Source organism: Charadrius vociferus, unplaced genomic scaffold, assembly GCF_000708025.1.
Source record: "Charadrius vociferus isolate BGI_N301 unplaced genomic scaffold, ASM70802v2 scaffold212, whole genome shotgun sequence".
NCBI classification, from domain to species: Eukaryota; Metazoa; Chordata; class Aves; order Charadriiformes; family Charadriidae; genus Charadrius; species Charadrius vociferus.
Genome location: NW_009647223.1, coordinates 1,290,644 through 1,308,631, shown reverse-complemented (window position 1 = coordinate 1,308,631; position 17,988 = coordinate 1,290,644).

Below are 17,988 nucleotides of genomic sequence, written 5' to 3'. Positions count from 1 at the left end.
TGTTAACAGCTTGTCGCAGTCTCTGATTATGTTGGTTTTTTTTTTTCTGATAGATGTATGGGTACATGGTAAATAAGTTGTGAGATTTTTTTTAAATATATATACTTTAAGAGACATCTTAAACATTTCTTTATCTTCTACAGACTAAAGAGGAAGTGATATTTACAGCAAGGAAATTCTACAAAACAGAGTCTGCAATACCGAAGGTCTAATTTCAAAGGCAAGGATGTTCATATTTTCCCTGAAGTATCTATAAACAGTCCTGCAGAATACATACGAGAAGTTTTAAAATTCTTTTTAAAGGGTTTCAGTTATTAGGCTAGCAAGGACAATTAAAAAATGAGTAAAATTCTAGCCCTCCTATTGAATTCATTTACTCTTGTTGGTTGATAGCAAATTTCTAATGAAATTTTAATATAAGTTTTTGTTGTCTAGTATATATAAATAACACAAGTTAATTACTGTCAGATGCCCATTCATTTTAAAAGCTCCAAATAGACTGGATAGACATAAATTATTCATGTAATTCAATAATCTGAACATCATTTCTTGCATGACAAGTTATGAAGAATGGGAATTACCTAGATGCTATTTTTCTCCTTGACTCGGTACTATTCCTTTGAAAATCCAGGGTAATTTTATGCTTCATAATATTTTTCAGAGCCACTGTTTTCATTAATTAAATACATGTTTCACAAAGACAAGTCTAATGAGAGATCGTATCTTGTGAGACAAGTTAAAAGAATAGCCCAGTCATTTCTGTAATCAGGGCGCTTCTGTAATTAGATTTATATATAGTATATGTAGTGCCATTGCCAAACATCAAGTACTATGGAAGTAAAAGGTCCAGTCACAGAACCATTAGAATAATTATAATATTTTGATTTATCAAAACCCCTCCAAAATGAAGAGGGAAGTGATACACTGCTGCTTCTTGACAGTTAAAAGCTTTTGACAGAGAATGACATAGTATCCTGAGAACCTCCACAGAAGCTTACAATAAAACAGTTTAGCAGCTTGCTGGAAATATCAGGACAATTCAATGACTGTCTCAAAGGGCAAAGGTGAAGACAGTAACAGATGAACTTTTAAAACTGAATTCAAAGTAACTTTACATGACAGTGTTTCGTATTTCATAGGTTCTGAGTCCAAAATGCTTGAAGATAAATTAACAGTGGGATAATATTACCCTGCAAGTACATCAGTAGTCATAGCATTTTAGGAAACGACCTTTGTGTTCTTGTTAACCATTTTGTGAAGTAAATTAAGGCTATTTAGCCATGGCATTTTTCTCTACAATAGCTTTCATACCTCAGAATTGATTTGGTAAAATTTAAAAATGAACATTTGACAGATAAATCTGTCTCCAAGTATGAAAGAATTTGAAAAAAATCATGCAAATATGAAAATACGAGTTTAGACAGAGGCATGAAATCCCCAAAGTGGTCTGCCTGAAGAAGTAATTGTGCAAATAAGATCACACTCAACAAAATACCAGGAAGGTGACAGTAGAAAGAAAGGTGTTAGTGTTCTGTATTCAAATCACGATACTTAGTGCTGAAAGATTCCCCCCAAAAAGACAGTGATAGCCATACAACAGAGCATTTGCTTGTTTGACCATGTAGATTAGAGGCTGACACCATGGTGCAGGATGTGATGACCAATCTTTTGGTTCTAACCGACACATTATGGAAAAGGTGACTGTAAAGTGAAAATAGAAACAAGTAGCTTCTATTTGGTGAAACGGGGAAGAAAAAGCAGACCAAGAAAGGTACAAGGTAATGAAAGCAATTTGTGAGGCAAATGACCTTTTACAGTGATGGTCTGGATAATTCAATTTAGTGTTTTAGGCCAAAGAAACGGTAGATTACAGCAACCAGAGAAAGAGTGGCAAAGAGCCTTACTGACTGCATAGACAAGAAAAGTCTACCTTACATATCTTTGTTCACAATAATCGTTGTGATAACCTAGATAGGAAGGCCCAGGTACAAGTCTGAGAAAAAAAGTGATGAACAGGAGACACATGAAAGAGCTGCAGTCTTTGAGAAAGGAGATAGCAAAAGGGAAAACATGTATGTTATTGCCTAAAGAGGAGATGGATTCATTTGTGAAGACAAGTCAGAAAAACATGTCATCATTTTACATTGAGCAGGTGAAATCATGTTGCACTGTCATTCTAGAGGTGGGTTGAAACGTTTGTGCTTGCAAATAAGAACCTCCAGAAATACAGCATGAAGGTAGAAAAATAAAACAGCAAAAGTGTAGTGAAATATGAAAAAGAAACTAAGGAAATGAGTGACTGCAGATTAAAAGTCAAGAGAAGCTGACAGTATCAAATAACACGATAATTTTTTATTACAAGGAAACATAGAAGCAAGTAAAATAAGTGTTTTGCTCTGACACATTCCTATACTAATCTACTAGGATGCTTACTTATGCTGACTATAAGAGAAGTCGCTTCCTACCAACTGGCTTAATTTTTTCATGTGCTTTTTAATCATTACTGAATGATGCTAATTCCAAGCCAGATCATCCGATTTCTGCAAAGTTCTAATCAAAGGCTTTGACTTGAAATTCTTTTGTGATATCAAACCTTTTCTGCTGCTGTTCCAGAATATTGTTAATGCTGTAGGTCCAACATATCCCTGATAAAGTTTCCTTCATTAATTCAGCAGTAGATACCAGAACGCCAAACAGACATTAGTGAAAAGAGATGATTAGTCAAATTAAATGAGAACTGAGGAATAGAGTTTCATGAATGTCTGCTTGAACACTTGATCTCTTGAGAAATATTTTGACATCCTAAGAGTTCTTTTTTTTTTTTTTGCTATAAAAACCATGTTGATACATTCAATTGCTGGGTTAAGTTAAAGTAAAAGAGAAACCAATAATACTCCAAGAAAAGTTTATGAACAACTGAATCCCATTATAGCAAAAATCTGGAAAGGCTTAGATACAAATATCTAAAACCATATAAAAACTTGAAATCTCTTTGAAGTCCCATTTGCTATAATCTTAGAGCTAGCCTATTTGAATTAGATTTCAAAATGCTGAATTCACTCTTGAAAATGAATGTAGACTTCTTCAGACATTGAGAAGGTTTTGTAAAAGCAACATTAACTGTTCTAGTGGCTAGACATAATCCTTTACAAATGTAAAGGAGATGAGTGGGATCAGATCAGATTCAGCTGATGAATTGCTTCGTCAATGGCCACTATGATCCCTAGACACAAGTGATGGATCAGTATGAATTCTCTGACTCTGGCTATATTACTTTATATTTCCCTCATCTTAAACTTGACCTTCTTGGCAACATGTAAAGTTTTAGAAAGTGTAATTCCATGACACTGGTAAGCTTGTACATACACTAGATTTAAAACAGCCTGCTAGAAAATGGGTTGGTGTCTTACAAAAATATTACTGCAGAGTCCAGTAATGACTATATGCATCCAGAGAAAGAAAGTAGAGTTATGGCACAATCATGGTCAGAAAGTAGTCAAAAAGGAAAACAGGCACAGCTTTACACATTTTGAAGACAATCACAATTAAAACATATTTGGGATCCAAGTTTTCAACATTTATTGTTTCCAAACTGACATATAGGACATCATTTACAAATTTCAAAAAAGATTATCTAGTCAAACTGTAAATTTTTTTAAGTTTTCTATTATTTTTTTTCCCTCAGATTCTTTTTAAAAGGATGGTCAGTTTGTACTGTACAGCAGATTATTTTTAGTTTTCTAACTATTAAACTTCTGATAGAGAAGATATCTTGTACTTTTCAGAAATTATTTAAAAATCAAAGTTCGAATCTGAAATTATTAGCAGAAATAAGTTATTTTAATTATGTGAATGCACAAAAAGGTTTAATATCTAATCAAATATTCCTAAAACTGTTTATAATTAGAATATTTCTATTCCAATTGTTCTGAAATGTCATTCCAATAGACACGTTATTAAATTTTGAAGTTTCTTCTTTCTACCTCGCACAGAACACTGGACAAGCCACTTGGATACAGAATTTCCTTCACATTGAGTCTAATTATAAATCTGTACAGCAGCAATGCTACAATTTTAAAGATTTAAATATTCTTTTTCATGAGGCCTCAGACACCTCTGGTAAAATGGATACTATCACGTCTACTTCACAGATGACTAAACTAAAGCAGTAGTTCACTGTTTCATTAAAGCTAACCAATGAGTTTAAGTTGGAGCTAAACATGAACTCGGTGATCTTAATCCCACACTTTCACTACCAAGCACTCTTCTGGGAAATATACAACAGTAATGCAGCTCAATGGTTTTTGTAGTGCAGTTTCATACATTTGAATACAATCACATACGTTTCCTTCAAACATCTTAAGAGCTTGTTGCAATGAAAAGGTTAGACCATTAAAAATACCTTGCCGAGTTACCTGCTCTCAAATAAAGTTATACTTTAAAGTGAGAGCAAAAACAGGAACAGAAGCAGAGAGGGTGTTGATTTAAATGAAGTTTCATCCATGGTGTTTACATCAAGAGTGACAGTAAAATTACTAAGTCACTTCAATGTTGATACATTTGGGTAGCGCCAGGGTAGTCAGTGTAACAGAGACAGCACTCCTGCTAGACAGTTTGTATACAGACATTACAGTTCAAATGATTCCTAAATCAACAGTATACATGGCTTTTTTTCTGTAATTACTTTTTTTTTTTTTAAGTAAAGGAAAATGGATTTATTATATACTATGTTTTACAAGAGTCTGGAAAGGTTGATAAAACTACAAATCACTAGTCTTATGGTCAGAACACAATATATTTCAAACAAACCATGGTAAATCAATCACCTATGTAACTCAGAAATACAATTTCCTTTATTTTTTTGTTAAATTGTGTTGCTAAATCCTTGAAGAAATATCACAAGTCTAATTTGCATTCATTTACATGATATTTTTCCATTGTCCATCTCTTTAGCAAATACGTTTGGCCATTCTGTTTTCAAGCCACCAGCTACAGAGCTCTCCAAGATTATTTTTCTTTTTAAGGCTTCTTTGATTTACTGTATTAATGAGAAAACTCGGCTATTTTACTTTAAGATTTGCAACCATAAGCTTAAAGAGAAAATTATTTTAAAAATACCAGAGGGAGACGTTATCCACTGTTACATAATTGGCTACACCTTGCTGAGCAAAGGACTCTGTAAAAAAAAGTATCCTGAACTTCAGCATTAAGAACCACTCACCCTGTTCCCTGATCAGAAAAGGCTGTCCAATTTTCTTCTCTCGAGCGTACCTGTACTATTTACAAAGCAGGGGGCGCAGGGCCATGGCGGGCCTGCCCGCAGGGGCCCTGTGAGAGGCAGCGGGGCTGGTTCCGGCCTGTTCCGCCCATGCCAGCAGAGCCCTGAGGGGAATAGCAGTGGCGGGAAGTGGAGGGCAGCCTTTAATTGTTTCGCCTTTCTCACTACCTAAACCTATTTTAATTGGCAATAAATCAGTTTTCCCCAAGTTGAGTCCGCTTTCCCTGCGATAGTAACAGGTAAGCAGTCTCTTGGTCTTTACCTTTATCTTGACTCACAACCTTCTCCTGTTGCAAGACCCCCCCCGCCCCATCCAGGCTGGCCGGACCCACGGCGGCTGGCCGGACCCACGGCGGCTGGCCGGCCCCACGGCGGCTGGCCGGACCCACGGCGGCTGGCCAAGGTCAACCCACTGCAGCAAGTCAGATTTTCTACTGCTTGGTCGAATGTAAGGGCTATGGCTAGACACCCAGGCATCACCACATGATGGGTAAACTACCGATCACAAATAGGAATGTTTTAACTATTACTGTAAGCCTAACAAACAATAAAGAGCGAGGCTTTTCAGGAAGTCAAAATAATTCTAGTTGCTTGCTGAGGATCAAAGGAGTAGCCTTCATTTGGCCCTCATCTCACAAGAACAAGGAACACTAAGCATTCAGACATACTGTGGGTGCCTTCATAGGAACTCTGAGGAGCAACAGAAATCATAGTAGATTAGAGACAGTAGAGAAAACTAAAAGAGATTAGAGATATTTGAAAGAGAGTATTTGGGGAAATTTTTCATGGATCTTCAGTAGATGAAACAAAGTTGGTTTAGCTTTCAAATCAGATTAGGTTTCACCATAAAAATATGTCAGACAAACCAAGATAACAAGCACAGAAATACCTCTGAAAATATGTAATGAAGTTACTTAATTTTTAAAATGTGAGAATGCACTTATGACCTCTATTAATTTAATCAACCTTCTTTCCCTGAATATTACCTTCAAGGAAATAATTTTGCCATAAGTAAACATTGATCATACAGTTTTACTTTTTAAAATGGTAGGTATTAGCTACTTTCTGCATACTACCTATATTTTTTCAAAAAAAACCCCTTTTGCTACAAAGGGGAGAGAGAGAAAGCAGTCGTAGAACTGATTGGTTTCAATGATCCGTATAAGGTTTTTCAACTGTAGTGTCCTTACCTCTTCTGAATGTATGTGCTATCAGGCTTTTTAACATGCAAATCTACTGCTAGAATAGCAACCACATCGTCTGTTCAATAGGCTGGCTACTGCTCAAGTAAGTAGCCCTAGGTAGCCGCAGGTCCATAGAAGAGTGTTACTTGCTTACACTGTGCTAATTTCTCAAAATAACAGCTTAAAACGCTATCAATACCATAGTTTGCAAACTAATGCCAAAAAAACCCAGTAATTCTGCTGCCAGTTTTTTTTTTTTTTGAAATATGCTTCTACTGGAACCTTCTTCCACCACAAAGTCACAGCAAACTAGGCAATTATCTTTAAAACGAAAATTAAAGACACATTTTTGAGAAACTTGTGAAGATTAATACATCGCTTCCTAAGTAAGCCAGTCCAGATCAGAAGTATTAGCTGCCCTCTGTATGAAGGTAGAGAATAGACCTGTATGCTTCCTAAAGAATAATAAAATATAAGTAAAACATGTCAACAAAAAACTTTTTGCTGTAGGTTACTACATTTTTTGCATTACAATACTACTAACAAACGTCAGAGAATAACAACTGAAATTTGAACCCTTTTCTCCCTTTTAACAGCCTCTAGCCGAGTTCCCCAAAACCGCACATCGCATTCACAGCACTTACCTTTCTCTCTCAGCACCTAAAGCCAGGTGTTCATTTACTAACCACTTTGTTCTGCTACTAGTCTTTTATAGACTCTGATGGTTTACCAAAGCGTCCACACCTGTGCATGCTCTCTTTCACTGAGGGTACAGTTAACCAATTGCAGACGTGATCTCCTGATTAGAGACTACTACTTAGAAGACAGCCTCTGCATTTCCCACAGGTATTTCTATAAACTGGAGGTCTATGGAAACTAGTTCCATTGCAAATGACCATAGGCTGGTTCTCAAAGGTATTTAGGAGTTTGAACATAGATATATATTTAGTGCACTTTCCAAAGCACTTTCCTGCCTATGGCATCATCAGTTAAGTTATCAGCAAAATAGAGGACAGGTGTAGCTAAGTGAAAACAAGTGATACTAATGAAAGGTCCCTTTCAAGAACTTAGAAGCAAAAAGAGCTCATATTTTTTATATTGGCCTTATAATTCAACGAGGAGCAGATACTCCAGGATCTGAGCAAAGTCATTTCATAAGACATTGAAAGGAAAGTGGTGGTTACAGTATAAGTGAAAAGGTATCAATTTCTCTGCTTTTCTGTTTGGTGAACTCCTCTTTTCCATGTTTTAAATCTGAATATCCCTATCCCTTCTAATGATAGTTTGTCTAAGGAACTTCGTTATTTTTCTTCTTCTTTAATCAAATCTACATGCTAGATATTAAAAAGAATTTCAGTCGGTTAAATTCAAGATAGCTTTAAATGTAGAAAAAAGAACTCTACTGATTTCACTGTAGTTTTCTCTGCTTATAGTGCTTCAGCTTTTGGCTTGCAGTAACTTTTCAGTGTGAAAAAATAAACAGAGAAAGGCCATGTTATCCACCGCAGCGCTCAAAATCTCTGTTATCTCCATTTTAAGAGAGAATAAGACGAGATAACTGCTATTAACTTTGTCAGCATCAGCAGCCTTTTGGCACGTGGCTGGAAACTTCCAGAGCTAATTTAAGGAGTTAAACTTTCCACTGGTGAGAGAACATAAGGAGCAATCTGAAGAAGTTCATCTGGTATTAAGTGAACACCATCACTGATGTTTCTTTACTGTTTCCACATTAGCACCAAATAAATAAATAAATAACCGTAAATAGAGTAAAACCTATGTAATTCTGAAGTGAATTAAGAAATGGCTTCCTGGGAAATGTGGTATGGGCAAATCCTGAAATAACTAAGAGCAAGTTTTCAAACTTGCCTTGGCATAGAATCTTTAATAAATTTTATTTCAGCAGCTGAGGGGAAATCAAAAGTGGAAGGCTTGAAGGTTTATCTTCACCACAGTAGATCCAGTGCTGTGTCTCCTCATTCAGGGTATTTTATTACAAGCCTTCCAATGGACCCAGATGCAGAAGAGAGTCCACTCTAAGAAGAAAGTTATGCCCAACATGTTTGTGTTTGTGAGATGCTGAAGGGACTGCAGCATCTCTGTGATGAGGAAAGGCTGAGAGACCTGGGTCTCTTTAGCCTGGAGAAGAGAAGACTGAGAGGGGATCTCATCAATGCTTATAAACACCTAAAGGGCGGGTATTAAGAGGATGGGGCCAGACTCCTTTCAGTGGTGCCCAGCGACAGGACAAGAGGTAACGGGCACAAACTAGAACATAGGAAATTCCATATCACCATAAGGAAAAACTTGAGGATGGCAGAGTGCTGGCACAGGCTGTCCAGAGAGGTTGTGGAGTCTCCTTCTCTGGCGATATTCAAAACCCACCTGCTGTAGGTGAACCTGCTTTGGCAGGGGATTGGACTAGATGATCACTGGAGGTCCCTTCCAAACCTGACCATTCTGTGATTCTGTGTCCAGAATAAGGTTTTTCTCTTCCATGTGACTAGCATAGCAATAATAACTAAAAAATTAATTTTTCCCATAGTGTTCGTGACTGGAACTGACCATGAATTGGAATTGTATACTTTAAAGAATAAGTTTCCAAGACAAAATATTTCCTTCCTGTCACATTTAATCATTTACCCCTCCTTGAAGTTTTTATTATTAAATATTATTTTTTAAATCAAATCCTTAACCATAAAAATACATTTTTTGAATGTTTCTCAGCCTTATTGAACTTTTTCCTACCTTTGGATCATTTCCATGTTAAGTGGCAGATAGAAGTATTTTGTCCCCCAAGTCTTTTGGTTAAGTTCAGTGAATAATTTCATCCAAAGTATCCTAGAGGAGCACTTATGCAAGTTGTCTTATAAATATGTACTATTTAGTTATTAATACTTGTAACTTCTAGTCTGTATATTATAAGGATTATCTGGAAAAGACAAGAAAAATTCTAAAGCACAAGCAGTTACTGGGCAAAAACAATTCATCAGGAAGTGACCTTTAATATCTAGTGATAATCCCCCCCTGAAGGAAGCTATACTTCAATTTAAAAGTTAAAGAAAAACGGATTAAAATTCAAAGAATTGTCTCATTGCATGCATGGCTTTATTCTACCAAGAACAAGTTTTGCCAAAGGAATGAATGAAGGAGACAGACGCAGAAATCAAAATAATCTTTTGGATGTCTATTATTTAATAGTGTGGAATGTTCTCTCGTCAAGGTCACCTAACTGCTGTATATCACTGCTGAAGGGGAACATTAATTAAAATCACTGATGATGAATACTGCATCTTTAGATGTTAATAAATGAAACTAAATGCTTGTTAGATTTTCCAGAAGTCAATCACAGCTTTAAATTAAATATCACACTAAATACCCCAAACTGGCACACAGTGCTTTACTAAGACCAGTACTAGAATACAAATTCAACAGAATGGTAGATTAATACCTCATTCTGAGCAGAAATTTTTAAGTTATTTTTCTCTCTTCATTTGGATAACTCTATTCCATTTTTTTTCCCTTTAAATGATAGATTCATCAGCATTATCAATGTTTCCCATTAATCACATATCTAATGAATGGTATGTCTCTGTTACCCTTGAGAAGAATACTGTCATGTGAGTTGTGATATTGCTATGGAACACCGTACAGTTTCTGTTTATGCCCCCTGTTCTTAGAAAAATTCATTTTAGAACCAGCACATTTTTTTCCTCTTACCTCTATTAGAGTCAAGGTTGCAGCATTCTTCTTCTGGCTACTTGTATTTTTTTGCTAAGATATAAGACATTCAATAGAGTTCATCTAATTCAACTATTCCACTTTTCATTCAGTACTTTATTGTGGTAAGTGCAGAATTTAATCTTCTAGAGCATAAGCAGGTTTCTTGCACTTACTGCCATACATCCAAGCTCAACAACAGCACCAGGGAATGACAACCACACTGAACTAAGCAACACGCTCTAACATAAATAAAACCACCAGACCTGAATACTACAAATATTTAGAGGTTGTGTCTGTTCCCACTAGTAAACTGTAGCATCTTTCTCTCAGGCTAAGACTGCTTCACTCCGTTTTGCTGTTTAGACTTTAGAGAAAAAGGCCAGCAGTTAGGTTATTAGTTTATGCCTTCAGAAGCCTGATTTCAATTACATTCTCTGCTGTTGGCTTCCTGGTGACTGAAGGCAAGACACTGGCCCCAAATATCCAGTATTTGTTGTCTAGCTTTCAACAGATGAAAATAATACTAGATGATAGCATCCTCATAAATATGGAGCTAAGCTTGAAAATGTCCTGTTTTTCCTGTGACAGACAGCACATCCCACCTGCACATACGATTTATTAGAGCATTGGAGCCCCACTGAATGTTGCAGGTAGTTACTTTCCCAGTTTGCTTTTTTTTTTTTCCTATGTTATGTTAGTGCCTGGGACCTAGAGTAAAATCTTAATCCCAAGTCCAAAGCAATGAAAGAGCATAACAAAAGACAGATTCTGCTTTAACAGGGAGATACCATACTCTGAAATGCTTTTACGAAGCTTTAAGAGCTTTAAGTGCCTCAAGTTCTCAGACTTCCTAAGTAACTTCCAGTGCATCACTTTGTTCATTGAGGTTATTATGCAATGAAATAAAATAGAGTCTGTTTCTAATTTCCCTTCCTCCCCAGCCCTAAATACTGTCTCTAAATCAGTCAGGCTCACCTTCTCCATTAATGTGCCTTATCTCTTGACTATTCAGCCTGCCTTCTCATTTTTGGGGTTTTTTGTTTGTTTTACCCTGATGATATCATTTTATTCTTTTACTTTTTTTCCTTCTTCTTCCTCTTAGTGAGAAAAAGAAGTACAATTTACCTAGTGGTATCAAAGTGCAAACAGTTAAGAGAAATTACCTGCAATTTAAATAACAGAGTAATTAATTGTAGACCTAAGTCTACATTTGCCTTCCTGGTACATCACCTCCCAAGTTCAAGCGAGACTGAAGACCATCTGAGTACAATACAGCAGGGCAAGTACTCAGGCAACAAGGGCATTGCTGAGGGAGAAAACAGCTATATAGGATATCACGAAATTACACTTTCTGTGGGCTGGACTTGCTTCAGAGCATTGTGAAAACCATTTCTATTTCTGTTTCAAAACCCCTAGTTAAAGAAAACCTCAACCAGAAAACCTTACTAATGTTCATAACTGTAGAGTGGAATTTTTAAGAAAGTACTCGGGAGTGAACTCTGAAGCAACTGAAGTTAATGAGTTTTGCCAATTCCTTCCATAGCTGTGCTTAATTCTCAAAAGTTTATCCCTAGTCCAGGATTTAAATATTCATCTACGTAAAATTTCTGAACTGCCACCTTTTACTACACCATTGTATTTATCAGACCTCTGGTGACTGTGGCAATTAATATTGCTGGTCCCATACTTCTTAGAAATTAAAACTTATTCTTCAAGAGTTGAGAAACTACAAAAAAAAGAGGAAGCTTGGGGGAGGCAAAACCAAGGTCAGTTGTCACATAGAGCCTCTTTATTCCCTCCATCCTTTGCATGGTTACATGCACCACACTTCGAGATACGGTAATGGTCCTTGCACAGAAGCACGTTTTCCTTATTGAACCGCAAACTTCTGATCTCATCAATGTCTGCTGAATGATACGTTACTGGATTTTGTACCAGCCGGGCCCAGATCAACTCTTTTCCTTACTCTCAGCTAGAGGGCTCCTAATGAGTCAGAACTGGAAAGTCATGCACTCAACATGTCCTGCCTCGCCATCTACCAGAAGCTCAAACTACCCCCATAAATTCCTGCCCAAGGACAGGGCAAAGCCACAAGGACATGTCAAGTCTCTTCATTTACTTGCCCACTGCGTAGGAAGAAAGATAGTAAGACAGAAAGACCAAAATTGTTCATAAACAGAAATTTGATAGAAACAAATGAATGCGATTTTCAGTAAATTATCTAAGTCCTCTGATAAGTCACTGACCATCTGGCACTTGGCAACATAATAACTCATGAAATTACTTTGGTGAAGCTGTGGTTTGAAATGTTACATTCTTTCCCTCTTTTGCTTTTAACTGACTCATAAAGCTGAACAGCTTACAAATTCCGTCACAACAAATGTAATAATGACTCCTATCCTCTTCACCTTCTTAAATTCATTTTTTTTAATAGTACTTTTCAGCAATCCACAGTGACATGTTGTAGGTGGGGTAGTAGCTCAGAATAACTTTTACATACTTTCTGATTTCATGAAGCATTTGAAATAGAAGCTTGTAGGAGGGAAAACCCTTCGCTGATACATTATTTGCAGGTCATGCTGTATATGCCCCTATATAACTGGAAGATGACAATGTTAACAGTGCTAAAATTAGCGATAACATTTAGGGGGAAAAAAAAAAAAATCTGCATAAGAGGTTTAGCAGTTTCAGCTTTCCAGAATGTCATGTGATTGGCAGTTGATACCAAGAATACAGCAGATAATTTTAAACATAATCTAAAATTGAATTTGAGCTACAAAAAGAACAATCAAGTAACATACTGTTGTAGACATTTGAACAATAATACTACATTCCCAGCCAGCAGAACAGCATTTTTAATATGTATATGTTTCTCTAATTTTTAAAAGAATTGATGAACTTAGATATTGACTAGTCAGTTCTGAAGATATAGACTTAATAAAGCACTTAGAATTGATAGAAATTTTCTTTGATGAGTATGACAGCATTCGTCACTTTGGAAACTTCTTCCACCATTTTTGGAGTTTTCCAGAAGCTTTTGTTGTGACACATTATTAAAAATAAAATAAAATTGTCTCTAAGGGAAAAAGCAACAAAGAAAGTAACAGAAAAACAAACATACTGAAATTGAAATATATAAGCAGGAGTAAAGATGTACAGACTAATAGATAATTTAGGATTATGTGATGTAAAAGAAAAATCTCACTGATAAGTAGAATACATCACTTGTGTTCTTAAATTCATCGCATTTTATGTATTTATAGCATTACATAATTTTTTTTTCCAATTCTTAATCAGGCTGGCTGAATTGCTGTCTTGAGTGCAAACCTTCGACTTAGTAAAGCTGGAATTGCTTCCTACTGTATGTCTGGGCTAGGAGAGCTCCACTCACAGTCCTCTGCTCGCCTTGCATGACAGTTTGACTACTGCCCCCTAACAGTGAAGCATTCCATTCACCTTCCCTGAAGGATGGACAATCTGATATGTCGTCAACTCTTTGGCGACCACCTGCAGATACTGGGAGTTAGTACTGCTGTCAGGATCACAACAGTGTTTGTAAATGTTCTTGTAACATGTAACTGGTATGTCAGATATCTAGAAAAGGGGCAACAAATCACATCAAAGTCAAACTTCTAGGGCAAACAAGGCCAGAATGTTACTCCACATGTTCCACTGTGGGTTTTTTTTTAGTAGGAAGTACCTCACGTAAGCCTGGATATTATTTTAATGTAAATACTGAATGACAGAAACAAGCCTAAGTTTATGAATGTTGCAAATGTTACTGCTACAGGCATGAACACGTAGGATTCATACTTCTGAAAATCTAGTACAAACAGCTTCCTAGTATTTTTGTAGGTAGGTTACACCCATATGATATCAATCAGTTCTCAAATTGTCTTGAGAATTTGAAATAACTTTCTTTTATAAAACCAGAAATTCTATCCTTTCCAGCAAAGAACAAAATAAACACCTACAAAACAGGAATATAGTGCACAAAGATCATGAAATGTATACAGAGGAAGCTGTGAATATAGTTCCTTGGTAACAAAATACATCTCTGGTTCCTTCCATCTATGATTAAGTCTCACCTGTCAAATCAATAAATAGAATCTATTGCTGTAGCAGCTAAAGCCCTTTATTTGCAGAAAGTAAAATTCAACACTTGTGCATCAAAGGAAAACAAATAAATCCGTGCTTGAAAAGTCCTTCATGAACAGAGTTGCTGCCATTTCTTACACGTACCTATCACTGACGGTTAAGAGACCATATATTTTCTGTTTAATGAAAATTAGTCATATAATGATTTATTAAAGACGTGATAACATGAAATACCTCTTATGTTTTCTTAATATTTTCAATCTTATTGAACAAGAAGAGTAACAAGATAACAAATGTTATTCACAGTGTGAATAACATTTGAGTGGGAGGCCTGAGTGAAAAGAATAACGCTTCCATTTGCTTACGTGAGGCTCATAGAGTAAATCTGAAAAATTGAGGTACCACCTGAGGTCACAATGATGGTTGACAACTCCAAAAGAAACCAATAGGACCAACTGAATCAACATATTCACCTTCCTTCCCACCAAGGAAATAGCAAAAATAATTATTCACAGTTATTGTCAGGATTGCCTCTGGGAGCAAAATAATTCCTCACTATCAAATAAAGAACATGAAGAAAGCTATACTACAAGTGAGGGAAACATTTAAGTAGCAGGTAAAGAAGGAAGTAAAACTCCAGACCAATTTTCTTACACCTGGTATAGATGCACCAATTACAAAACTTCTGTCATTATCTCTTGATTTGTATTCTTCATGGAAAACTGAAAAATACGTGCTTGTTGTGAAGAAGAGCTCATTTAATCATCAAGATTACTTGTAAGTGTCACTTAATAGCGCTACTAAACTGATAGAGGAAATGATGATTTGATTATAAGTAGCAAATCTGCACACAGTATCTCCTGTCATGATGTCATAATTTTATTAAGAGGATCTGGCTTGATTTTAAGCTAAAGAGAGAGTCATTGTGATCCTATGCACAAGAGGAAAAAGCAAACAGTTGACTAAGATTTCTCTAGCAATTAGAAGCCTAATCTGATTTAAATTCTTGCTAGTTAATTTATCTGTATCACGACAGTGCTCACAGCTGAGAAAAGAACTGTCACTGTGTAGTTCGTGCATACATCAAGAACTTGTTATTTCTTCTTAGATCTTACAATATACTTTGAAAAAATAAAGAAAAACATACTTTTTAACTGTTTTATAGACAGGGAAATGAGATGTACAAAGTCTGTGGCAGAAGAGGTAGCACTCAAGTTGTCTACCTACTTGTATATTATCTCCTTCACCTGTTAGTCTTGGATCAAGCCTAGAAGTAGGACATCTTTGTCCCTATCGATTGATATAATAAACTGGTATTTGCCAGATACTTTCACAGCAGATAGATGATTCCAGTTCTACTAATTTTGCCAGTTTTATCTGAGTCAGACTGGGGATTAGAAACAAAGAGGCTGATGGCAACGCTACAGATCTGTTCTTCCTCAGTTTAGTGATTGTTTAAAAGACTATACAACAATCAATAACCTCACACAGGGGAAATGGGGAGTGAGCACCTTACTCCACGTTACCCCACGACACAGTGGTTAGAAGGCTTTTGTAGGTGCTGTAGGTTGAGATCCCCTTATGCAGTAGAAGGAATTGAACCAATGTGTTACACATTGCTGGATAAATCACAATTTTAAACATCCTTTTTTTCTTTTTCTTTTTTTTTTTTTTCTTTTTTTCCTGAAAAGAGAGGAAGAGTCTTCCCTGTGCTTTTTGGCAGTTTGTCAATCTAACTCTTTGTTGCCTTTGCTATTGCTTCAAGTATTTGATAAATAACAAAAAAAAAAAAAAAAGGAAATATTTAGGTTATATGAAGATTTTATTTGGACTAATTCAAATTTTCTTTTCTGTTAGACAGCCAAATTGAAGCCATCACTTATTTATACAGTTTTAATAATAAAACCTGTATACAAAGTAGTTCTCCATTCATTGCTGAAAAAAGTGAACAAGTTTAAAAGAGTATAAGCATAATCTGAAAGTAGGATAGATGAAAAGGAAAAAAAATATCGTAAGTGATTTAACAGATAAATGTTGTATATGAACTCACATGCTCCTTTGCATTCATTGTGAATGTTTCATGTTATTGATTTGAAGTTGGCTCGTAAAGTATTCTGATGACTGTAATTCCTACTAATAGTTTGGGTTTTTTCTTGAAGCATATGGCTCGTCATGAAAATTGCTGTACCAAATTTCTATTCACATTGCACATAAACTACAAGTTTATTTATATTACTAAAGTTTTTTAATTATGATTCACCTAGGGTACTTCGAAATGTTTCAAAGCTTTCTATTCTTATCCACCTGAATAATATCAGCCATTTACATCATAATTTCTAATGGAGCTCATGTGAGAATGGTAAGTAATCATGGGGGAAAATCACCATATTGCTAAGCTCCGTTATACCAGCCCAAAATGAAAAATCCTTGTAGAGTTAATCCATGCGTCTCTTGTTCTCATTATTGAACCTTATTTTCAAAACAGTGGAAAAGAACTTATTTCTAATGAAACTGAATTAATACCAAGGGAAAATAAAAAAGATGAGAGTGCAATTAAAGCTAAAAGGCAGGTAGGAATCCAAAAGCAACTAGAGAAGTAAAATGTTACCAGTGTTATGCTACTAATATCCAAGAATATGCAAAATCTCAGGACATTACTGTCCCTTTTCTTACTCATAGTAGACAGCCTAATCATCTACTAATGCATACAGAGCTATGCATATTTACTGTCATTGTGTTTACAACCCCTTTAACCCATGATAAATATATTTACAACTGTAAGATTTACCTTGAGTCAGCGCAAGCCTACAGGAAAAGAAAAAACTAGTTGATTTGGCACCAGAGGTATTCCTGACTCTAGCAGCTACTTGATGTATATGCATACAGCAAAAAGTTTGAAAAGTTTCCAGAAACATAGGAACAGAAAATACTCAGTACAGAAAATCTTCATGGCATGTTTTTCACCTAGTTTTATTTAATCAATTTTCTTGTAATGTCTGCTCAATCAAGAGGATTAAACTTAACTGAAATTAAAGAATAGAGTGTATGGTTCCTCAAGTAAAAGACCATTTATAAACGATCACTGGATATTATTTTTGTATCATGATATGAATGGTCTATTAGAATGAAGCACTCTTCTCAAAAAGCAAGATACAACTAACACAATTCAAACAATCCCCAACACAATTTACACAGTTACTGTATGGATGATAACTCACCATTTAAAGGCCTTTTTCCACTCAGACCCACCTCTAGGTTCAGTAATATAACGGTAGACTCTTCACCTTGCCTTAAGGCTAGTTTACTGTATTTCCACAAGAGTTTCTCTCTCTTCAATAGGATTAACATACACTGCCAGTTCAGCAGAGCCTGAAAGAAGTCTATGGGAACATTGCCATCAAAACCAGTTATATTTAACAGGTAGTGTTATTTACAGTTGGTTCAAGTGCTATGGGCAAATTATCAACTGACTCTTGACTTAATTTTTTCCACTCTACTAATAGCCTAAATAAGAATTATTTTGCAACAAAATAAAATAGTCATCTACATTATCATGGCCTTCTAGGAAGTGAGCATCTGTACATAAAAGTATAGTTGAATATTTATATTTTTCTTAATTATGATATATCTCTCCTTCTAGTGTTATAAAACTGTATCAAGAACAAAACAAAATAAATATGGCACAAAGACTAATAAATCAGGTCAGAC